Genomic DNA, 26,900 nt, shown 5'->3' with positions numbered 1-26,900 from the left:
CAATTGCCTGTATTTCAGTTATTTATTATTGAATTCAAGATATTTTTTATACAAATGTAGCGTTTGCTTTATACTTTCAAGAAAAAATACGGATAAAATTATTCGTCACGGTTTCGAAGGAATTCTCGAATTTTTCCTGTAACACGGCTCATTAGGCGACGCACACCTTTTTCATCCATCGTTTTATCTATCTTATTCCACCAGGTCGTCATCTGATTGATGTCTTTGAGAACCTTTCCCTTTACCTTAAGTCTCCTCTTCATGATTGCCCAGTATTTCTCAATAGGGCGGAACTGGAGGCAGTTGGGTGTGTCAAGGTTTTTCGGAATAAACTGGACCTCTTTCTCTGCATACCATTCTTGAACGACTTTGCTGTAATGACAGCTTGCCAAATCGTGGGATCGAATGAACGACAAAATCAGTTTTATGAGACACTCTTTTTGATGTAGTTCCGATGTCATTGTCTTATTTGTAACGAAAACTTTCGTTTTTTGCCACAGCTGCAAATGCCCTGCCAAATCATAAATGTTCTTGCAAATTTGTTGGCAAAAACAAATTTAAATTTGGCTGGAACATCCCCCGAGCCGTTGCCAAGTAAAATTTTTGACCTGGGATTTGCCCGAAGTCAGCCTTGACATAGGTTTTATCGTCCATCAGAAGACACCCGTCGAACTTGGTCAGCACCTGGTCATATAGTTTCCGAGCACGAATTTTGACCACACTATTCTGTTTTATGGTCCGATTTAGCTGTTTGCTAGCTCGATACGACTTGATTCCTTCAAGCAAAGTCCTGGCATTACATTCCTTTTTTGGAATTTGGCCTTTCTGTTTCAACAGACTTCGCAGCCGATTCTTAGTGTACAGAATCATTGCATGGCTAGTACTATGGATCCTACTGACACTAAGAATCCTTCCAGGTCGGGGTTCGAACATACGACAAATCACGTTCTGAAAGATTAGAATTCCTCTTAATTGTCTTCAAAATCATACCACGCAGTTTTCGGTCGACAGTTCCACTCCGAAGATTGGCTTGAGGCTTCCGATTCGTCGTCAATGTTCTCTTATACCGTTTGATAACGCGCCATACGGTATTTCTGGGCAACTTCAGCTATTTAGCTAGCCTAGATGCAGACCCCAATGGATTTTCCAAATAACTGTGCACAATTTTTTCCCTTCTTTCGGCTTCCATGTTGATTGTTTACAAAGTACAGTCGATTTGCGGAATGTCAAAAATCATACATGAAGCTTACAAAATTGCCGACACGTGGGCGCCAAGAACTTCCAAATCGGTCCACCAGGAGCGCCACAATATGAGCAAAAGTTTGTTCCAATTCTAAATGAATCAAACTTTAACTGAACTACCCGGCGTTGCTCGGAAATGTTTCGTGAAAGCAAGGCCACAAATAAAATCTTGAACCTTTCCTGCTCAGTGAAATATTCTGATTTTAGTCGAACACCACTTAGACGGCAACCCGATTGAGCAATAACAACTCCATACATGTCCAGCTTATTCACGGCCAGTGTCCCATCTCAGATCTCACAATAATCAAAATTTTCTCGGTATTCTCGTCAAATTGAGTCAATTTTACGTTGTTATATTTTTCGTAAAATCCGATCAATTTTACTTACACTTCCCATGTTTGGGGCCTTTGCTACACTCCCTTTACTTTAAAATACCCTTATAATCTCCTTTCATATTAAAGGTACTTGTCAAAAAGCATTTCTTGTCGAGTAAATTTTACATTGAACTCCCCTTGTTTTAGAGTACTTGATTACCCTTATGATTACCCCAACCATTGGTACGTGTGCCAAACTTGGTGGCGATTCGTTTAGTGTTTTCATAGTTATGCTGAAACTGGCATACACTCGCGTTCATAGGCAGATAAAGATTATTTTCCCTTAGTTCCTTGAATTCTCCGGCAAAATGGAGCCAGATCTTTTGAAATTATTTTAAAAAATTGCGTTGTATTCAAATTAACAATAGCAATAAGGAGTGTATCGAAATAAGCTATCCACAAATTTTTCTTTCAAATTATGATAAAAAACGATATTTTATTCAAACTAAAAATTGATCCTTTATTGTACGAAGTTAAAATTGAGCATAATGAAAACCGGATGAAATGTAGGTTATTCCTTCACGAATTTTCGAACTTTTGATCGAACGCTCTTCATCAAATTCCGGACATGTGTTGCATCGCATTTTTTGGACGCTTGAGCCCAATTTTTTTTTAACTTCTGCATGTTCCCAGCTGCCTTACCAGTCTTCTTGAAAACCCTCTTCAACGTTCGATGGGTCGAAGCTGTGGGCAATTTGGTGGATTGATATTTTTCTCAACGAAATTTATACCCTTTTCCGCAAGCCAATTGAGAGTGGTTTTGGCATAGTGAGCCGACGCTAAATCCGGCCAAAACAGTGGAGGTGTACTATGCTTCTTATATAAAGGCAGCAACATCTTCTGGAGACACTCAGATCGATAGATTTCTGCATTTATAGTTCCGGTAGTGTAAAAAATAGTTGACTTCAAACCACCGAAACATATTGGTTGCCATTCCAGTACCTTTCGACCGAATTTCTCCACTTGAATTGACCTGTCCGCATCGCTCACATCCTCCCCAACGACGACAGTAAAGTATTGTAGGCCTGGAAGAGCTTTTGAGTCATCTTTTACATAAGTCTCATCGTCCATCAAATTGCACGCATCCGGACACTGCAAAAGACGCGAATATAATTTCCGGGCCCTTGTTGCTGCTCGCTTCTTCTGATCGACACTTTATTTCGAGATTTTCTGCTTCTTGTAGGTCTTCAGGTGATTTCGCCTCTTGATACGCTGGATCATTGCGACACTCGTTCCTGCTGTTTTGGCCAAATCACGTATTGACATTGATTTGTTCTTCTTGATTAGAGATACCACTTTCTGGTCAAGTTTCGGGTTGAAAGAACCGGATTTTCTGCCTCTTCCTGGTAGCTCATCCACAGAATAGTGTTCCCCATGGTGGTTTTAACACTGGCATGATGAATTCCAAACCGCTTCGCTAATTTTCGCATAGTAATACCCTTCTCACTTAGCCATGTGTCCATTTTTGACATTTTGAAAACACAGAATTTCAACCGCGCGAACAAGTAAACAAACGAAAGCTGACAGCCGAACGCACAGCAGGCTGTTATCTGAGCATAAAAAACCATCACAAATACATGCGTACAACACAAACGTATGTGGATAGCTTATTTTCGATACACTCCTCACTATCTAGCACGACCCTCAAATGTATGCCCCTCTCTGGATCCTTAAATAGGAATCCAAATTCATGAACATTTGTTCGACTATCTCTGAGAACTCGTATTTCAGAGCCAACAAATTACTAACCCAGGGAATTCCAAACTCCAATATAGCCAAACTTACTTTTATCAGAGAACTTAAATTACGATTACTCATTGGATTGATTTTTTAAATTATTTCGACATTGATAATGAAGTTGTACAATAATAGACGTTAACATATTCATCGCATCTCGCACGACTGCAAACTATTCACCTTTTCATCACCAGTTAATCAGTTTAGTTTCATTGAAAATATTGGAACCATTTTCATACCAAGATCTGGCTGCTTTTCTTTCCGTTCTCGAGAAAACTTGTAATCTTTGCCGCTTCTATTTTGTACCAGAACAAGTCAGAATGTTTGAAAACGGACGGAATGTGTACACAATTCAAAATTATCTTGACGAATGTGCCAAACCGAAAGTGCCCGTCTTGCCAGAGGAACATAAATTATTCACATGCAGAAACCGCTAAGCATGCCGAGATTTGCCTGGCCACGGTGTTCGCAAAGAGGAAACTACGGCCCTAATAAATCTTTGTCCGCAATAATGCCTCCGTTCTTCATTCGAATGGTGATGAAACGGGTGCAAACGCCAGGCACACTTAGATGCGGCGTTGCTACTATGCGATTATATTGAGTGGATTTTCCAACTGACTTGATTGTGCGAGGAAAAGAAAATGAAACGAGTGGGAGTTAATTTTAGTGATGCGGCCTAGAGGTTCACACCAACCGAAAGCGGGCGCTCCATGGTCGAGAAAGTCTGCACGTTGTGGATCGTGTTTATAACGTAAACCGTAATCAAAACCATGCGTGTTTTGCGCCCACCTTTTCGAACAATAAAATTAATGCTCGTACAACCACAGATATGAGAACAGATAGAACATAATTGGATACGAGCAGACTTGTGACAAACACAAGTGTCGCGTCTTATTTATCTGTGCCAGGAGCGTCACCATTGTCGAGTTGTGTTTGGTTACTGTACTGGAATTTCAATGCTCATGATACTCGAGTCCGTTCTCAGTAGGCGGCAGTAGATTTACGATCTACAATAACCGAGATGTGTCACCTAGCGTTTGACGGTCGCCCACTGAAATCACCAATTAATACCGGAGAAAATTCACAATCGACCACGAGTCTCCTCTATTCGTGAAGCTGAGATTAGGCAAATCCTCAACCATTCGACTGCATTTGCTCGTTGTTGACACAACATAAACGATTAGATTAGATCTGTGGTGGGAAACTCGTTTGAAAATGAGTTGTTAACTCGGTTGGAATTGGGACGCGTCTCATTACATGACGATAATGGGATACCACTTTGATGGGAGTGCTTTTCGGTTATTTTATTGTCCTATAACATCTGTCCGGACGGGTGTTTGTTGTGACAGTCAAATGGATTTACGACCAACCGCGATGAAATGCGCACTCGAATTGTTGTAGGGGAGTGGGGGTGAAATCGAAATTACTGATTTGATTTAGTGGGATCCACTTTTCAGGCTGAGGGTTTGTGGTGATTGATGTTTAATCGAAAAAATAATGCTTTACCGAAGAATTCGATGTTTTGACAGCTTAAGAATAGATCGTAGGTAACGACCAGCGTCCAAAGCTACTACGATAGAACGGTTCAAAGAAAAGATTCACATTGTGAAACAAGCTGCGGCCTGCTTCGGGAATTTAAAGAAATAATCTTCCGCATTTAAGCAGCGCTAACTGCAACTGTTAAACCATACCGATTCGCAATATATGATGACGCCCTCGTTACCAAGAAATGTCACAGTAGATTAGTAGCGCTATAAAATGTTATAGTTGTCTCACATTAAACAGTGACGATGCAAAATTCATCATCGCCCTAATTAAATCACAAACTGCGAAAGCTACCTCTTCTACTAGTAAGAGTCGCTGACACAAGGGTATGAAATTGAAATGAAACGCAAATCTTACTTGAGCCGGAAGGTCTCCAATGAGGGTAATCAGCCAGATCCAGCCAATTTTCAAAGTACGATTTCACGACAAATTTATAACTGTCACCACACGTACGAATACAAGTGTATCAGTTTTCTTTAGACTGGTGAACGCAGTGGAATTTGGCACTTAGTTCGAAACGGAAAACGTGATTGAACCCATTAGTCACTTTATATTCGTGCATTGCGCTCGAAAGTTTCGAATATTTTACTTTAATAGGAAAATTTCCTTTCCCGAGGAAATCAAATTCTCTACTGCGGAAAGGTTTTGCAAAAATCAGAATTTTTTTCTTTTTTGAATTATTCACTCAAATGCTAACTTATACATCAATTGTAGGATCTTTGCCCCGAGATGAAACGCTTTCTAGCGACCGAAACCATTTCAGCTAGCGATGGTTTGCATTCTCCCCCGAGTGCACGATCAGTCCCTCCCTGATCCGGAACTCGGTCCGTAGATCGCGTGTGCGTTGAAGGTGAATCTTTCGGGTTCATAAAATCAACCCGCCGGTCCCTCCTCCGTGTCAAACCCACGGAAGTAACCCAGGTTAGTATTTTTCTCACACCATGCCTGCCGTCTCTTTCCTGCTATAAAATTTTGAAACCGCGAGAATAATAATTTATAGCCCTCCATGCATAGTAGAAAAGAAAACACTGTTCATTTCCACCCACTCCCGCGGAGCGCTTTCTTCGAGACCGACTAAATCCGTGCGGCAGGTACGGTCCATTCTGCCAGGGACCATTCTCAGCTTGGAGCTCGATCGCAGGAGTCAGTGTTTGCTGTTCAGTCGATGGGTGAAGTGATTTGCCAAAGCAAACAGTTCCCGATGGTGATCGAAGGAGAGTAGCTTGCACGGTGTGACGCCAAAATAACAACAACCACTACGTCTCCGAGGTCGTAGCAAGCGTTGGAATTTTTACGAAAAATAAACAATGCACTTACGAGAGAGCAAGCTTCTTGTATTTATTTTAAATATTCTTAGAAATCAAGATCTTAAAGACGATTCCAGTTCTATATCGATATCACGGATAAAAATTGGCACGATGTCACAGGATTACCACTTCGGATATATCCTAATCTAATCTATTTTTTGTAAAGTCATACACACATACGTTTTTGCTGTTAGATAAACCATTGGATAGATTATAAGAAAATGAATAGAAAAAAAAAATAAAATAAAAATGAAAAAATAAAATAAGTTGATATTCGATGAACAATGCGCAATTGAAGGCATAAGATGTAGTTGTAGAATTATATTAACACGATTGGAACGCGAGTCAACATTCTCAATATACTTGTAGCCCATTTCGAGTCCAAAACTTGCATGGAATTAGCATGCTTCTTGATTTTACTGTCGACATCACACAGACATTCAAAATGAAAGCTTTACAAAACTGGCATTTTTATTAGAAATAATTGAGAAAGATAAAAATATACACATTTTCCTGAGCAACTCTTGGTATATTTTACAAATTTTTCATCAACAATTTCCTAGGAACACCCGTGCGTATGATACTTCGACTATGGTCTTAAAGGTCGCTCAAAACAACGTCTGACCCAAAGCACCTACATTGCGATACTAGCAATCGTATGGCGGTATATAAAGGGTGATTTTTTAAGAGCTTGAGAACTTTTTTAAACAATAAAACGCATTAAATTTGCAAAATCTCATCGGTTCTTTATTTTAAACGTTAGATTGGTACATGACATTTACTTTTTGAAGATAATTTCATTTAAATGTTGACCGCGGCTGCGTCTTAGGTGGTCCATTCGGAAAGTCCAATTTTGGGCAACTTTTTCGAGCATTTCGGCCGGAATAGCCCGAATTTCTTCGGAAATGTTGTCTTCCAAAGCTGGAATAGTTACTGGCTTATTTCTGTAGACTTTAGACTTGACGTAGCCCCACAAAAAATAGTCTAAAGGCGTCAAATCGCATGATCTTGGTGGCCAACTTACCGGTCCATTTCTTGAGATGAATTGTTCTCCGAAGTTTTCCCTCAAAATGGCCATAGAATCGCGAGCTGTGTGGCATGTAGCGCCATCTTGTTGAAACCACATGTCAACCAAGTTCAGTTCTTCCATTTTTGGCAACAAAAAGTTTGTTAGCATCGAACGATAGCGATCGCCATTCACTGTAACGTTGCGTCCAACAGCATCTTTGAAAAAATACGGTCCAATGATTCCACCAGCGTACAAACCACACCAAACAGTGCATTTTTCGGGATGCATGGGCAGTTCTTGAACGGCTTCTGGTTGCTCTTCACTCCAAATGCGGCAATTTTGCTTATTTACGTAGCCATTCAACCAGAAATGAGCCTCATCGCTGAACAAAATTTGTCGATAAAAAAGCGGATTTTCCGAATGGACCACCTAAGACGCAGCCGCGGCCAACATTTAAATGAAATTATCTTCAAAAAGTAAATGTCATGTACCAATCTAACGTTTAAAATAAAGAACCGATGAGATTTTGCAAATTTTATGCGTTTTATTGTTTAAAAAAGTTCTCAAGCTCTTAAAAAATCACCCTTTACAAATAACAATAAAACCTGGTCATTCAGGGCTTTGGTACCTCATGTGCATCGGTTTGTGCTGAAGTACACATGACTAATTTAAATTTTATCTTTTCACATTCAGCTCATCAGTACACATTAGGTACCAAACCCTAAATGACTACAATCTGTGGACGGCCAGTATGCCGTCAATTTGTTTTGCTCTTTCGGCACGTCAGGATAAACATGGCACTTCGGTGCAAATAAGTGATTGCAAATATCAAATACGTCTGCTCAGTGCTAAATGTAGAACCGTTAGGTGGCGTAAGCAGTTCAACATAAACTGCTGACACAATGATGAGCCGAATGCGAAACGTAAAAATTAAAATCAAACCTATTTTAATCCACCTAGTGATATAATACTTTGGTATTCTATCCAAAATGTTTATCTTCGATCCTTGAAAGAAACCAAAGAGATTGTGAATCTACAGAATGGAACAATTCTGTGATCTGTATTGTCACTATTGTAGGTACTTCCGGTATAATCGAAGTCAGTTCATATGGCCATCACATAGCAAGACGTACAAATTCTACTAGTTTTCATTCGAATTTTGAAGATGTTTGCCAGCATGTACCGAATATTCAACCACTGTTTCATTTCATTCGACTTTAATCTAGGAACCAAGGATATTTGGCGCCCGGGGCAAAAAAGATTTGTTGCCCCCATCGTTTGTTTAGTGAGCAAAAAAATAAGAGCTGAACTCTCTATCTCGAGGACACATTTTGCCATATGCGGTACAATGTAAAAGCTAGACTGTCACTGTGACAATGAACTTTGGAAAATAACCAGATAACTGGCAACACTTGAAATTGAAGATTATTGTTACCGTGGGTACTGTTTATTATTCAAATAAATATTTTGAATGTATATCCAGGTTATATTTGTGTTTTGTTTGATGTCCCTGAAAACTTGAGCGAGGCATTGGGATACTTTCCAGAATCGATCATGAATTGGAGTATATACGAAGAAAATATTCCGAGCTGTTCGTGTATGAGCAGAAGTAGACAAATTTCTCACAAGAAACAGCCGTTACGTACAATGGGATCCTTCAGATATCGACTAAACAGATGGAAAAAAATCGACAAGAGTTGAGCTCAATGAAGGAAACGAATTCTATTCTAGCAAAACAATTGGACGAAGCCAACAATATCTGAGCCACTGAATAGCGTAGAATCGATGACAGTATTAATGGAGTACGAAAGTGAGGACGAAAACAATACGAATCATGTCCATAGTTTCGATCGAGATCGTATCCAGCTTCTGTGCGATGCTGCGGCTGTAAGAAACTCGTCGAGTTTTGCAGCGAAACTGCGCAGCTTAAATTAAAAAAATAGACAAGCAGAACGAATAGGTTGAGGAAAATAAAATCGTGGACTATGGATGGATCACTACCGAAGAAGTTAAATTATGATCATGGGAATATTCGTCTGGATGTCTGGAGAAAACGAAAAACATACGAGTGATCTGTCTCCGAGAGAGTTTAGTTCGTATTACTCAATTTTTGAATCGCACATTTTCCTTAAAGTTTCCCTATGACTGATACCGACCTACATGTACTCAATATAAAGAAAAAACCTTCATTTTATTTGAACCATTCTGGCTGTACCAATTTTGGATAGCGAGAAACAACATTTTGAACATCCAGTTCTCGACACAACTTACATTGTTATACTTTACTTTTTTTTCAAGCAAGAATCATCGTTGGATGTAAATTGTTTTATAATTGATGATAATATATAATTGGGTGTTAAATTATAATCAGAACCATAAGGCATTCGAATTGTTACTTCAGCAGGCTGCTGTCCACTGATCCACACAGCCTTCAAGTACGAACGGCACGTGACATACACACCAAAAAAATTTGAATTTTACAGGTGAATTAATCCCTCATACGATGTAATTCATAAAGACCTAATTTGTCAAATGACGGAAAATCTCATTTGTAATGACTTAATGTTAGATGAGCTTGAATTTTACTGGTTTCGACTGTAACTTGCGCTTTGCTGACAGATGCGACTGTATGAATTTAAATGCACCTTTTACCGGCCAAGCAGATGCATGCTTCTGTGGCTCAGTCGATTAACAGACGTACATGCAATTCAATGATTCTCCGTTCAAGTCGCGGCGCGTTGCACTCAGTATTCTTTTTTTTTCATTTCAATGAATTCATGTATGGAGTTTTAGACACAATATAAAATGTTCTTCCACGTAAATTTTCGTGAGCTTCGACGCTCCATTTATGTGCATCTAATAAGATGTAAAATCACAGGGTTTTTTAAGTGTGTAGTTCCAACCCACCATCCACTCCCCACCATCGCGTGGAGGCATGATATCACTAGTATTAATTATCAATTATATCTGTTGGCTTGTAATCTGTTGGTATAAATAGCGAGGAGGTTTTATACCTGCTGGAGAGAGAGATTTTAGATTTCAGCTCCTGCGGCCTTTTCTTTGCACCCAAATAAATAAATAATAATTACTCATTTAGGGGTTAGCCAAATTTTGTGCTAGGGCACATAACCGTTTTCATAATTTTTACGTTTCGTCTTTGACTCATCAGTGCAGAGCAGTTCAAATTGAACTGCTTAGTGCTAAACTCGGCAGTTCAATTTGAACCGCTAAGCAGACGTAAAGTTTCTGCTACTTACAGAACACTTTTTGTTTTGCAACGAAGTGCAATGTCTTTTCTGACGTGCCGAACGAAAACGTGTTTTCGACTATTTCTGGCCGATGCAGGTATTGTCATTTAGGGGTTAGCTAAATTTTGTGCTAGGGCACATAACCGTTTTCATTATTTTTACGTTTCGTCTTTGACTCATCAGTGCAGAGCAGTTCAAATTGAACATCGGGCATCGGCCAGAAATAGTCAAAAACACGTTTTCGTTTAGCACTAAGCAGTTCAATTTGAACTGCTCTGCACTGATGAGTCTGCTTAGCGGTTCAAATTGAACTGCCGAGTTTAGCACTAATCAGTTCAATTTGAACTGCTCTGCACTGATGAGTCAAAGACGAAACGTAAAAATAATGACAATTACTCGCCTATCAGTTCAATTTAAACCCCTAAGCAGACGCAAAGTAATTGCACCAGAGATGACAGTTCAATTTGAATTGTTTTAATCACTGATGCGCCGAATGCGAAACGTAAAGTAAATTGGAATAAATGATAGGTTTTCCCTTTCCCTATAGAAAGATATTGGAATTACAGGAAAAAACCGACTTACGAACGGAGCCTCGGAGACCCATAGTGTTATATACCATTCGACTCAGTTCGAAGAGATCGGAAAATGTCTTTGTGAGCACTTTTCGAAGATATTTTTACCGCTCAATGTTCTCAGAGATGGCTGTATCGATTTTAACAAACTTAAGCTCGTTTGAAAGCTACTGTCGGGCCATTGATCAAGTTCGAAGATCAAATGGCTGTGACTTTTGGTTCCGGAGATATGATGGTATAAATGACGTTTCTCGGAGATTGCTGAACCGATTTCAACAAGCTTAGGCTCGTTTGAAAGTTACTATTAGACCATTGATCAAGTTTGAAGATCAAATGATTGCGACTTTGGGTTCCGGAGATATGCTGGTATAAGTGACGTAACCGTAAAAAAAGGGGTTGATTTTTTACCGCGCAAGATTCTCGGAGATGGCTGAACCGATTTTAACAAACTAATGCTTGTTTGAAAGCTACTATCGAGCCATTAATCAAGTTCGAATATCAAATGGCTGTGACTTTTGGTTCCGGAGATATAATGGTATAAGTGACGTAACCGACAAAACGCGTTGTTTTTTACCGCTCTAATGTATATAAGGGTGCCAATCTTTTGGGATCACCTCTAATTTCTTAAAGCGCTATTGTTCAAAAGTTTAAGCACCTCGAAAAAAGTCCTCATGCAAAATTTGAGCTAAATCGAACATGGGTAAGGGGTGCTGCCCAGCGGTTAAAGTTTGAAAATTTTCGATCTTTAAAAAGCACCGTTTGGGGGAGTACATAAAATTTCCGAAATAGAAAATTGATTTTAATGCCAAAAATCTTGAAATTGCATGAAACGGCAAGATTTAGTGTTATCTCAAAAAAAAAATTTTTTTTTTTAAAATCGACTTTCTGGGACTTAGTCAAAATTTTGATATTTTTTCTAAGTCCCAAAAAGTCGATTTTTTCAAAAAATTTTTTTTCGAGATGACACACTTCATGCAATTCTAAGCCTCGATTTTCGATTTCAGAAATTTCATGTACATGGTGATTTTTCAAGATCTATGAAAATTCCACTAAGTGGACTAAGAAGGGTTTTTTAGATTAGCATCACTCTTCTCATATAAATAGGCAATGTAAATGCCAAACGCTTGATTGGAAAAACAATACCGAGTATGTGACATAAACACTGTGAACCACTCAAATCAATCTGAATTAACTGGTGTCAAAATGAGCCAAAATTAATCTCAGAAATTATTTCATAAAATGATAAGAAATTCATGAGACTGCTTTGAAGAAAGAGAAAGGCATTAGCACATCACTGGGTGGATTAAGAAGGGTTTTTCAAGCTAGAATTGCCCTTTCTTTTGATCCAGTGATTACTATTGTTTGAGTGTGATTACGGAATTTGCTATAATTGTATGCTTCACACTGAACAATAAGCAGACTATTTCTTTTCTAGTAGTTCCAAAAAACTTCTCTTTTTGCTCTGGATCTCTATTCATTAGAAACATTTTTACGTAGATAGGGCTACCATGATTCTATTTTCGGTGTCCGACTACATCGTTTTCATTCGCCTGAATCTGACGCCATGGTTTGTTTGCTTTACGTTCAGATCGAATTTGTTTCTAAAGGAAAAAAAAGAAAATGATTCCGACGTGTGAAAAACGGTTTTGTTTACATTCCAGTTCATACGCACGAACGAATCGACCATCTAACTGGTCCGTAGTATAGTGCATGTTTCTGCTTTTCCATAATGTACTATTTTCAGACACATATTTCTCAACAAACTCGGTAGGGTTGGAAGAATCTAATTTTTGTTGATACTTTACTGAAACTATCCGAATCAAAGATTTGCATTGAATCCTCCACACCATCAACAGAAACTGTCTGCTTTAATATCCTTTTCAAAAATCCGTCAAATCATATTCAATTAACTAACAAGCAGTCAGTCACCTGTAAATTCAATTTCTCCCTACCCCAATCCCTGGAACCGGCAAATGCAAACAGTCATCAATCTACACAAAACCCTACTAACGATTTTGCCTAACCGTTAGTGCTCGCATAACAACGTGCCATATCTCATATTTTGTTACATTCTCCTGACAGCTACTTGGCATCCAGTTCGACTGTCATCCCTTCCCGAGATCGATGCCAACTAAGACTACCTACAACTGGCTAGACTAAACATCCGAAGATTGCTACGATCATTCACACGCACATGGAATGCAACACCCCGAGTGAGTGTGTCACCCAAGCAGGCCGTGCTCATCATGGCTCTGAGTCGAAGTGGTCACAATTTATTATGAATGGCCCAGGGAAAATGGCACTCTCCAGTGAAACGGGGTCCATCACATCAAATGCGCCAGAATGTGAGGAAACGGCAATCATCTTAATACCGGCCAGGCTAGGAAAAGTCGTCAGAGCGCCCATAGAAGTTTATGATCATTCCGAAAGCGAAATGTGATGTTTACTTGCTCTCGTTCGACTGAAAACGACCATGTTTTCCTTCTTCTAATGTTTTGTTTGTTTTAGCAAGAGTAACAAACAAGCTCGAGTTTGTGTGGGAAAATTTTCGTTGCCTTTTACCTTTATAAATAATCGAAGGAGGTCACTATCGATTTGTTATCACATTTTTGCTACAATTTTCTTTCTACATTGAAAGTTGGACTGTTTTTCGACACTATTATTCGAACAGTACCAGGAATGCTGATATGCCGGTAGTAGATATAACAATTTCTAAAGGGATCGCTTAATTTAAACTGAAAACTGCCAAGCACTGTAACCTCTAAGGTCCATTAAGTCATTGAAATTTTCTTTGGCTAACAATCACCTAAACGACACTAGGAGTTTGAGTAACAGTACCTTTATTCATCTCAGATGTCACATCGACTGTTAAAATCATGAGTTAGAATGAAGTCTGTCTTTTCTGATGCGTATTTCATGTTCGAATCAAAAATTCGCAATCGAACCACCAATGTGAAGAATGTAGGTACAATTACCCTGGGAAGAAATTCTTGGCATGGTGTGAAATAGTACGACATGCCTAACGGTTCGATCCGCATCGTGACACCGAGTTGCACTCGCATGACTCAATTCATACGATACATGTATATGCAAACTTAGCTGTTGTCACACCGAGGAATGGTGGGATATTCCAAGTGGTGTGTTCTCAGCATTTTTGACAAGACGTCGTGCACTCATTCAGTCTGTCTCAATTGGTTATGAACACTAAGTATTACAGAAAACAATTAAAGAAGGCGTATGATAATTGAAAGGACGAGACAAAAACCTATTTCAATCCAACTAGTGGTTTACTTATGCCTTTGTTATTATCACTTTAGTAGGTTCGACTTCAAAGCTTTTCGACCGTTAACCGCGTTATACCTGTCCCCGGTTTCCAGTTCCGGAAGCTAACAAAATAGACAACCAGATATCACATAAGAGAGCATAAATTAAATGGATGAAAATACTCTTATATCACTATTGCATATTCATATGGCTGAAGCATATATTTCTTCGTACACGATGTATAGGGCAAAAACTTTTTGCGATGAATGCGAAAAATTGAAGAACATTATCTTTATGTCTTTCTCATAAAGAAAAGCTGTAAAATCACTGTGAAACCCGACTACTGAACCGAGGCCCGGATGGCCGAGTTTCATGTACCATTCGATTCAGCTAGACGAACTGAGCAATTGTCGGTATGTGTGTATGTATGTATGTGTGTGAGGATTTGTGTGTAAGTGAGAAACATACACTCACTTTTATCTAAGATGGCTGAACCGACTTTAACAAACTTAGGCTCACAAGAAAGCCACCCTATTGAAAATTTATGGATTTCATATGAACTAGATTACCGGTTCCGATTTTTTAGCGTGGGGAGTGAAAAAAAACTGCAAATTCAATAGTTTGATTTTGTAGCAGGGGTGGAAATAAGGAATTTTTTTTGATTCACAGTAAATAAAAATAGTCAGTATTATCTTTTCATATCACATATTTATTGTAGATATTATAATGAATTTTTAAACGTATGATTTTCGATAAGATAACTTTTGGTTTTATTTGGAATTTAAAAATGTCATCGTTATCAGTATCTCTGTCTGATTCGGAAATAACATTTCAACAAAATTAGGCTTTTTAAATTTTTGTTGTATCCGAAACTATGCAGTAATTTTTGGTAGGACCATAAGCCCTTTCATTTGACCATAAGATTAAGAATAACGGTTTTGAGTCCAGTCCAAACCATCGCTGAGAATTTTATTGAATTTTATCTTGATCCGACTTCCGGGTCCGGAATTACAAGACAATATGTGTGAATCCATGAGAAAATGCGCACTCAATTTTCTAGGAAACCGATTATTACAAACTAAGGTGCAAATGAAAGGTTTTGAAATTCTTTAAAAATTCTTTGAAAAACTGATCCAGATCCGACTTCCGATATTGCGATTAGTGAAAATTTTCAATTTCATGAGTATTTTCTCACAAGCGATGGCGAAACGAGGTGCCCATTTTTATAATACTTACTGCTAAGTTCATTTAGTTGGCAGATCTTGTTAGTTAGTGAACATATAAAACTTCTTTGGGATTACCAGTCCCCAGTTTCCGCTTCCAAAAGCAACGGTAATAGTGAAGAAAATCTCCAAAAACGAAACTCACTTCAATTTCTTAGCTACGGTTAAGCCGATCTTCGCGAATCATGATTCAAATAAGAGCTCTCATTATATTTAAATATACTGTGAAATTTCATCTTGATCCGACTTCCGGTTCCAAGATTATAGGGCGATGAGTGTCAAAATATTCAAATCGTTATTCAAAATGATGATGCAAAACCGGTACACGTCGATACGTGCTGGCAGAGATGCCAAGTAAAAATTTGAAATATCTGCAGACAGGGTTGCAAAAGTCTGTATATATAAAAAATCTACAGTCAGCAAGTATGTCTTGCTGGCAGCAATTTCTCTATAAAGTATGATACGCTAAAATGACTTGGCGAGCAAAAAAAAGGTCGCGGCAATTTCAAACGTCTGCAAATTTGACGAAAAACTCGTTTTTCAAAAGTCTGCACAACAAAAAATGTCAGCAGCACTATGTACGACATCGGCAAATTTACAGACGAATCTACAAATCTGGCATCTCTGTGTGCTGGTACTAAAGAAGAAGAAAACACCCGTTCGCAGCGTTCTTTGTTCAGTTTCGTATAGCGTGCAGGATTGCCACATTAAAATTTATATTTTTCAGGAGGAAAAAATGTAAATTTCTAGTTCTTTTATTCAATTTGTACCTACTTCTTAGTGTTATTACAAGATCGTGATATCAATGATTTCTATAAATGTACACTTAGTGCCTTTCTCATATAGAAAGTTTATGCAATCACTTGAAAAATTGACTAGTGAAAATTGGTCCAGAGGGTTAAGTGTTCTATATCATACGACACAGTTCATCGAGCTGAACAAAGTATGTGTCTGTGCATGTATGTGTCAAATAATGTCACTCATAAAATAAAAAATCTCGTAGTCCCATAGGTTACTATTGAATTTCACACCGTCATTTAGAGCGACGATGCAAAAACCGGGATATAGATTTGGCTTAAAACTGATACAAATTGTAGGCTATATGAGTTAGTAACTTACCAAACGAACCGACTTCGGCTATACTGGTTCCAAGTTCCGGTTCCAGAAGTACCGGAAATAGTGGTAACAAAATTTAAAACGAGACTCACTCAATTTTCTCAGAGATGATTGGATCAATTTCCACAAACAGGCTCAAATAAAAGTTCCTATAGTATCATATTTTGCTGTTTAATTTTATCCGGGTCCGACATCCGGTTCCAGAACTAAAGGGTAATGTGTGTTTAATCATTTAGTGCGACGATTCAAAATAAAGAATATTGTTTATTGGCTTGATATAACTGTTTACAAATTGAAAAGGTTTTGTTAGTTTTTATTCAAAGAAAAGTTTCTTATTTTATTCAAGATTGAAAGATTGCGTTTTTAGTTATGTTTTCGGTTAAATTGAAAAATTCTGCTACATTGCGTTTTAGAGAAAACCTTTGCCGCACTTTAGGAAATCAGTATTGTATTACCGCAACCACTTCGAAGAAAATTTGTTATAAACTAGTATCTGTTTTACGATTTATTTTACTGAATAATGTTAATTTTCCGGAATTGCTCTTACATGATCAAAACCAAAATATGAATGTTTCAAATTAGCAAAACATTTGTTTGTATTTAACTGGTGGGTTTCAAGCTTTATCCTGGATTCGGTTGTCGTGCTATGCTTTCATCGGTGCGCGCCGTCTACTGTTGTTTGGCAAGAACTACAATACTGAAGGCGGGCTAATTGCGAATGGCGAGATATAAGCTTTCATCAGAATTCAGTAAAGATCCGTAATTTTTTAAACAAGAAAAGTGATCTAATTAATCCTTAGCAAGTAAAGAAAACTTGACCAGTATCTGAAAATTTGTAGAGCATAAACGACATATTAATTCAAAATAATACACACTCTAAGTAGTTTCCATAAATGGGACATAGAATGAAAAGATGAAACTTACACGACATGTAAACCGATAGTACTATGAAATAGACATCAGTTGAAACGAAAATCTGATTTAAAACCATGATTAATGTAAAATTACATTAAGATTCATTTATTTTTTCATTGAACAAGACTGTATATTTACAAACCGCTTAGTTTTGTAATGTAACTTTTCATTCAATTGCCTGCTCCAAATATGTGTATGAAAATAAATGTAAATTCACAAAATATTTTTATCTGTGTAAGTAATATTTACTCATTAGTAAGTATTATTCACTCGGCTGTTTAGTTTAGTTACTTTATTTGACGAAACTCTCGCTGTTGATTTATTTGGCTCTTTGTTTTTTTGACAACAATTCAAAAGGCGAACAAAAGAAAACAAGTGCTTTTCCACTGTACTTCTTTAACTAGAAGTAACGTCAAATTAAAAAAAAACATTTTTAAAATTACCACAAAGAGGTTTTTCAATATACTCCTGCTTAAAACCAATGTGATAGAAACAGGTGGGACAAACACAATTCTTTTGTGTTAGTGATATTAACTTTGCTTCAGCAAGCCAAGTAAAACTAAAAACCACGTGCTTGCTTTCGTCACATCGTTCGGACTAGTTGGCATTGAATCAAAGCATGTTTATTTTTCATGTATGTCGTCATACCGAACTATTTACAAAATTTTAACTACCAACGCAAGCAAGCCATGTGCTCTGCCACACCTGTTTATATCACATTGGCTTAAAACAAGAACACCTACAAATGTGATTTGTTGCCGGATTTTCAACACATTTCTGGGGTTCCAGAAAAAGAAAAACCTGGTGGAAAACGACTTAAGCATCGATACAAAAGTCGGCATGTCCGCTCGATGGCAGCACTTTTTGCGAGAAGCTTCAAGCTTCGCGATATACAATTTTTTCGAATGAAGTATGAGAGTGTGTGCGTGAAGTTTTCATGCAGGGTGAAAAGGATGAAAATACCGTGAACGCTGATACGTCTGTTTGTTGAAAATTGAAAATTTTTGCAATGTAAAATGTTCAACCTAAAATGGAGATTTAGTTTGACTAAAAAGACTATTACTACGCAGATAAATTGTTATTAATGAATATTGATAATATTTTTTATATGGTTACTGTTCCTATATTAATGACTTTAGTCAAATCACTGAATTTTTACTTTGTGCGTGTAGGCACACGAGAGAAGTCGAAATACACATAGGTACACGAAAAAGTTACCTGAAATGCATTACTATTTCAATGACATCACTTGATGTACTTTTCATTTTATCGATGATATTCCAGAAAAATACATTTTACCCCAATTAACTAAATTGAAGCTTTTTGGTTTATTTTCAGCAAAGATACGTGACAACATTTGTCACGTTTCTGAAGTCATGTCAATTGTTTGTTTGCATGTTTAAAGTAGTATCCGGCTGTTAATATTCCTGAAGTAAAAACGTGAACACCTTAGATTTTATTATACTTCAATTTACGCTGTGAGCAACGCAAGGGCTCTTTCTTCTAATTACATATTTTCTCACTCTCAATTATATTCCCAAAACGTTCTCGTTTATTAAATCGGAACGACTAGATTCACCTGAACTTTGGTTTTGTCCGGACTTCTCTTTCTATCTTTCACCAATGAATCATGAGAAGCGAAAATGTTATTATGCAGCACCGGAATCGATCAGTCTCAGAAATGGGAACTCCACCCCGTAGTTTTGTCATGACTCGATAAATTTGAACTGAAGCGTAAAAATTTATGACCAACCAAATCAGTTTCGGGATACATTTTGTCCCCAGAACTGTAATGATCAAAGTGACATTTGGACCGTCAAAATCGGATTAAACGGCCCTTCCCTTACTTAACAGTCAATCTGAGTAGACTTGAACCGCCGTCGTTAATGTGAGGTGGCGTCACTGACTACTGAATCATAGTTTTGGGAAGCAAATTGATAATTTCCCCCTTTAATTTTAAAGGAATAAAGTTTTGTCTAGAGAAAATCTCTAATAAAAACTAATCTGCATTTTTTTTCTTGAAAACGTTTTTTTTCGCTAAGATTTAAATAAGTAATTCTATAATTACTTTTCGCATGTACTTCAGCAAAGTTCACCCATTCCCTGACATCTCCAGCTTCAAAAAATCTTGAGTGCATCTAGTGGAAAATTTTTGAAATGTTTGGAAACCCATTTTACCTAATAATGGAAACAACAATCTTGAACATTTTTTAACTGCGATAATGCATTCATATCCTGTTTGTCGGAAAAGTCTTCCTCGACTACATCCAAAATCAAGGGATTGTTCGGTAGTGCAACAAGCACAAACCGCCAATAGCAAGCTGAGAAGCCAATAATTTTTTTGTTGAAACCACAGCTACTGTGATCGCTGGTTCAATCTAATATACGAAAGTTTCCGATGACAATCAACATTCTCCTACTATGACTTTCCATCTCTCGTCTGTACATGCCGTGGCTATGCTTAGAAAGAATCTCTAGGCAGATGAAAATTTACTGACTGTTAACACTTCAAGATTCTCAGTGAAATACTAGCACCTTCCGTTGCATAAGTATAAACATAACGAGGCCCACTTCGAAGTTGTATCCAACAGATATGAACACTATTCAGCCAGTCTCGAGTGGCGTTTGAGAAATATCTCAATTCGAGAGTGATAAATATGTAAAAATTATGACTGCGGTTGACTACATCGTGGATGGTCTCAGGAATAGAGAATGTATATGAGTATGTTCATCTACGCAAGACATTCTGTAATTTACGACTTAGTTGAAATATGTCTAACATATGAAAATGTTTTATTTTTTCAACATTTTTCAGAATAGAGAAGTCTGCGCTTTTGTAACTATGAATCTGTGTGTTGCCATCATAGCCGCTATTTATGATTATAATACAGGAGACATTGAAGCACCATACAAGTATAATCCGAAATTCATACCTGTCCAGAATTCGTGTAATAAACATAAAGAGTGCAAAAGCTGGTATCTTTTTGGCAACACTGTTTTTGACAAATCACACGTGATTCGTGTCTTGTGTCGTTGTCAAACTTATTCAGTTTGGTATATAATTTGATCATGAATCGATTTACAACGTCTGACATTTAACGCAGAGGTGGAAATAAGCCTATTTTGCACATGAAAATGTGAATCAAGATTTCCGATTGTGAATCAAAAATACCGAACACCGTGAATTAAAAAATTGGGTATCAAAACAAAAATTGCGATTATGTTTTAAATTGTGGGAAATGAAATTGAAGACCTTTTTAAATTCTAAGTACAACCAAATTTTTTTTTCTAAAATCATTCACTATAATATCTACAATAAATATGTAATATGAAAAGATAATACTGACTATTTTTATTTACTGTGAATCAAAAAATTTGCTTATTTCCACCCCTGATTTAACGCCTAACTATTAACTGTTAACTTGTGGGACCATGTTAAGGCTAGTGTTGCCGCCTGCACGGGCCTCACCGTGCAGTGTCGGGCCTAGAAGTAGCTACCGGACCTAACAAAAAATCTGCCAGGCCGCAGTTCGACCAAAGACTTTTAAAAATTCTTATCGGTTATCCGATATATCGTAGTTATTAGTTACTTAGCTTAACTATCAATCAATGTCCAACGAAAGAGAGATTAGAAAAAGCTAGATTGGGATAGTGAAAAATGATAAAGTTTTTGTCGGAGATAAGATTTGAACTTGTTCACCTTCTTCAATCCCCGAAACTGTTACTCCAATTTTACTATCCTGGGATATGATCCAATGCATTTCAAGAGGTAACTAATTGAACAAACATTATACAACATTGACACTTTGCATAGTCGATGTAGTTTTCTTGCGTATGGCTTTTTGCCTCATATAGATTGCATAACCTATCACTGTGAAAACCAACTTTTGAACCGAAGCCCGGAGGGCCGAGTGTCATTTACCATTCGACTCAGTTCGACGAGTTCGCAAAATGTCTGTGTGTATGTGCGTATGTGTGTATGTAACGTTTTTTTGCACTAACTTTTCTCCGAAATGGCAGAACCGATTTTCACAAACTTAGATTCAAATGAAAAGACTTGTGGTCCCAAAAAAAAATTCCTGAATATTATCTGGATCCGACTTCCGGTTCCGGAGTTATGGGGCAAAATGTGCAAAAAATGAAAATATGTGTTCTAACTTTTCTCATAGATGGCGCGACCGATTTTCACAAACTTAGGTTCAAATGAAAGGTCCTGTGGTCCCATACATAATTCCTGAAATTTATCCGGACTCGACTTCCGGATCCGGAAATATAGGGTATAGTGTGTTAAGAATTTAATACCATCGAAAGAAAATTATTGTGAAGAATACCACAGTATTATATATGATAGTATTATTGATATGAGAAAGGCATCATTGCACCACTAGGTGGATCAAAACAGGTTTTTCGTCTACCTTTCTGTCTGCAAAAGCACTGTGAATTCGTCGTGCTTTTATGTTATGACAATATTGTGGGTTGTTACGCCGGAGCTCTTTTTACACTGGTAGAAGTTAGTCGATTCCAATAAAGATTTCATCAATTTTCTCAAATTTGTTGTTAATTATTAAATTCACAGTTCACAGTTTCCGGTTGTGGAAGCACCGGAATTAGTGATCTTATATTCCAAAATGGATCTCTCTCACTTTTCTCAGGGATGGTTTGACCGATTTTCACAAACTTAGTTTCAAATGAGAGGTCTTATGGTCCCATCCGGGATTTCTGAATTTCGTCTGGATCCGATCCGCATCGGCAGTACTGTTGTTGGTTTCCGTTTTCTCTTCGTTTTCCTTGTAATTCGCAGTCTTGGACTCTTTGTTAGTTGCTGTAGACGTGACTTGTTGTGCATTTATTGCAGTTGCTGGTTGGTTTGATGATGAAAGGAGCGCTCACTAGTTTGCGTTGTTGAACGGTTGACCTTGTCTTTGGTTAAAGATGTCCTTTTCTGCAGTTTTAGTGCAAGGTATGTCGTAGTGTGCATTTTGATCACAAAACTGGCATGTAATCAGTTGATTTTCATAGGTTATCAGCGTTTTACACGGATGTATCCCATCTTGATCACAAATGATGTAAGAAGGAATTGCCTTACGTAGTTGCATACCAACCACTCGTACGCCATTCCGGATACCGGGGAAAAATTCCGCCATACTTCCCTTTCGATGGAAAAAACTTCACCGTACTGCGACATATTTTCCCGAAAGAACTGATCACTGATCTGCGGGACAGGTCATGCACGCGTACTTCTATGGCATTGTCCACGATAAAGTTTGTTGTACATTGTTTGCAGTTGCTGGTTGGTTGGAGGGTAAGTTTTTAACTGCAGCTGGTTTCGTTGAAGGGGATGCTTCATGGTTATTGGTGGCTGTCACAGGTGTACTGGGGTTGCTTGGGGTTGGTGTAAAGGATGCACCGTTGTCCTTTGGTGTAGTTGTCTTCGTGTCCAGTTTATCACATGGCTTACCGAAGTGAACAGGTTTTTGAAAATATTGACATCTGATTGTCATAGGTAACAAGTGATTTGCACGGGATTCATGTTTCCTGACCGGAAGTTACATAAGAAGGTATATGCGTCTTCAAGCGCATGCGTAACAAACGTACGCCATTTAGAACACCGGGGAAAAAGTTCTTCCACTTTTCTTTTTCGATAGAGTGAGTCTCTCCGCATTGGAATATAGTTTTGCGAATATATGGATCGATGACGCTTGAGGGAAGATCATGCGCTCGCACTTCTATAGCACTACCTTTCATATATACTGGAATGTTGTACTTAATGTTCTCGTGCTCCACATAGTGCACATTGTTATTGTCTTTTCCGAATTGAATTGCATTCAACTCTTTATAAAACTGGATGTAAACAACGTTACTTCTGTGCACTCCTGTTACTTCTGTGTATGATATTCAAGCTAAATTGACTAACATTTTTGATCAACTGTATAACATGCTTTGTGTTTGAACATGTTTTTCTTATCATTTTAATTATTATCAATCACAGCATATTCCTGGGCGTTGGCACAACCTTGAGACAGATTGAATGATGCTGTCACGGTTCCAGGGATTGTCTGTATCCTTACTCAATGGAGAACGATTAACACTAATGGTGCCATGGGTAATGTCTGATAAGAAGAGGCAACAATACACAGAATGGGAAAAATAAAATGGATATGTTCCTCTTTCTGAGTGTGCCAAACTTGTCAGGCATTGTCTATGCTACAACAAATACTACACTTTGATCTAGGGTAGAGAAGCTATCTACTAATCAAGTTTGATCTCTTTTGCAGTATGCAGTTGGTTTTATGATGACGGAATCATATACTCTTTGTTACCTTTTGGAACCGCAAATGGCGTGGATAACAGCATCTGAAACTTCCACATATTGTAGTTTAGTTGCATGTTGAAAGTAGCTTTCTCTTAGATTACATTGTAGTATGACATTCGTTACTTTTGCTTAGATCTATACTAATACTCCACTCACTAATCATTCATCATTCATCACTCATATTTAACTATGCAAATGCAAAACATACATTTATTTCCACTTCTAAGATTGTAGATTAAGTACACCATCAAGCCATATTTAGTAAGTATAATTTGTATTTAATATTTTCTTTGAATATTTCAGCAAAGCACTTGCACATGGTGAAAGGATCAATGCACAATTCCGGGCCAACGCCTGTGTTCAGTTGGTCAACATAGACTAGTTTGTCAGGCGTGGAATTGATATTGTATATCCTGGATCCATAAATGGGCACGGTTCATAATTTGGGCTATTCAGCTGCCCGACCGGTAAACCCACAAAAAAAATATTATCAATCACAGCATATATGTTAATATTATTTACTGTTTTTATTGATGATATTAAACCACCAACACGGTATTACTGAATAAGTTTCAAATACATCGAAATAAAAGGTCTTAAGATCAGCAGTGATCTTAGACCAGCAATGATTATTGATTTTCAATGATTTTCCCAGCCCATTGGGTATCATTGCATTACTTGAAGGACATGGTAGTCTTGCACCTACGTATTGTTTATTGTTTACTGTTTGTTTTTCAAAACCAACAATAGGCACTTTTATCCCAATGTTGGAATCTTAGATTAAATACAGTTAAGATAGCCGGTTCGCCAGAAAGGAAAGCGCAACAAAAAGTCGTTCCTCAGGTCTCGAGTGCGTATTTGGATATCCAGACGTTAGAGAATGTTAGAGCAGTCAGCTTTTTCTATCAATATGTCGTATTGAAGGAAATGGATTTTCTTAATTGAAAGCTTTTCGATTCCGGACAAAAGGTATATTAACTGAAACATGTCAAAGCTAGCATATCACATTTTAAAGTTTTCAAAGTTCTAGACCAACAATCTGAGTAAAAGCATATGATCAGAGTTGGATCAAAAGTAGGCTACTAAGCGTGCGATTGCATGGGTCTCGAAAATGTCACATTTAAACAAGATAATAAATGAGAACATAAACGTTAAATAAAAATGATATTTGCGTTAAAGCCAAGCCAAGCTGTAATGTCGAAACTACAAATACAATCGAATTTAAATCTAGAGGTGTGATAATCGATTAAACATGCCATGATATGTAAGTTCCACTTTAGAGTTTACGGTAATTTAAGGTACTTCCAGAGCCGGTATTCAGGAACCAGCATAACCCAAACTGATTCGTATGGCCATATGACGAATAAATTACAGTTTTGAGTACAACTTTGAAGCTTAATTGGATAAAATTCATTAATTTTTGTATGTATGTATAAAACTAATTAATTTTGTATATAAGTTTAATTCAATTTGAATTTTTGTTTCTGAAATTTTATTAGGCTTTTTTGAGAAAACGATTGAGCTTTGAGAAACGATTTTATACTGGAACCGGAATTCTAAAATCGGTATGGCCGAAGTCAGATAAATTCACCTGAATAGCTGTATAGTTTACATTTGTTTCAAAATATTTGAAAATCAGTGAAGACATCTTTGAGAAATCATAGCACGAATTAAATTTTTAGGTGCCTTCTGAATCGACAACTGAATACCACTAAAACTGAAAAAGTAAATTTTTTTTATCGACTATCCAAATCTGTTGATAAACCTGATAAATTTATGTGGAATAGACATTTTTATACTAATCACCCTGTATCCCCGAAACCGGAAGTTGGATCTGACTGAAGAGCAAGATGTTTTAAAGAATCTTGAAACTTTTCATTTGAATCTTAGATGATTCTTAGATTTCATTTGAATCTTAGATCGGTTCAGCCATCTACGAGAAGAATGAGTTACACAATTTTGATTTCGTTTCATATATCATCCTGTAGTTCCGGAACCAGAGGTCGGAACCAAACATAATTCAGGAACTTTGTTTGGGAGCATACGAATTTTCGTATGAATCTGAATTTGTAGAAAAGAAGACCTTTCATTTGCGACTAGTTTGATCAAAATCGGTCCAGCCATCTCTGAGATCTCGACCTCTTAATTGACAACACACATACAGACACACATACACACACACACACACACACACACACACACACACACACACACACACACACACACACACACACACACACACACACAGACATTTGCTCAGTTCGTCGAGCTGAATCGATTGGTATATGTCATTCGGCCCTCCGGGCCTCGGAAAAATTTTCGAAAGTTTGAGCGAATTCTATACCTATTTTTTATATATATATATAAAAAGGCAAAAAAGTAAAAAAAAACTCATTTATCTTTATTTCACGCAGGTTAAGCATGCAGTTCAAATGTTCACTAAAATAAAATGCTTCGCCACCTTTCCAACTGCTCTCGAACGTAAAATTGCACTAATTTACTAACCGAAGCAATATTCCCGTTTCACCCAAATGTGAAACCAGCAGACATTCAAAACTCGATGAAGTTGCCTTCGTTTACACGACAAATTTTTCGGTTACATTCGGTGGTTCACATTAGCCAGATACAGACCATTGAGGAATTAGCAAATTTGGTTTCAGCTGTTTCCACTTAAACCTAGGAAGCCGAGTAGCAAATTCTTTAATTCGTTCGTCGCCTGCTTAGAGCGGGTCAGTTGTAAATTATCAAGTTTCAAACCCGATGCGATGTTGTTACGCTGACTAGCTGCACGGAAATGTCTATCGGCGCATGGCCTACTGGATGAGTGACTCTCGGAAACCGTGGAAAACACTCACTAATGAACGAGACGACAGCGTAGGGGAGAATCGTTTTCCACCCACTGTGCTTACGGTGGTATTGTTTATCGAGATACGTACGTTGAGACTGTATTTTTTGACTGACAGTTTCAGGGCTGTACTCTTACGCGGTAGCCAATTAGAAGATTGCGCCTGCATTTCGAAACGTTGGTAGTCAAT

This window comes from Malaya genurostris, chromosome 3, assembly GCF_030247185.1.
Source record: "Malaya genurostris strain Urasoe2022 chromosome 3, Malgen_1.1, whole genome shotgun sequence".
NCBI lineage: Eukaryota > Metazoa > Arthropoda > Insecta > Diptera > Culicidae > Malaya > Malaya genurostris.
This window is presented reverse-complemented; position numbering follows the sequence as displayed.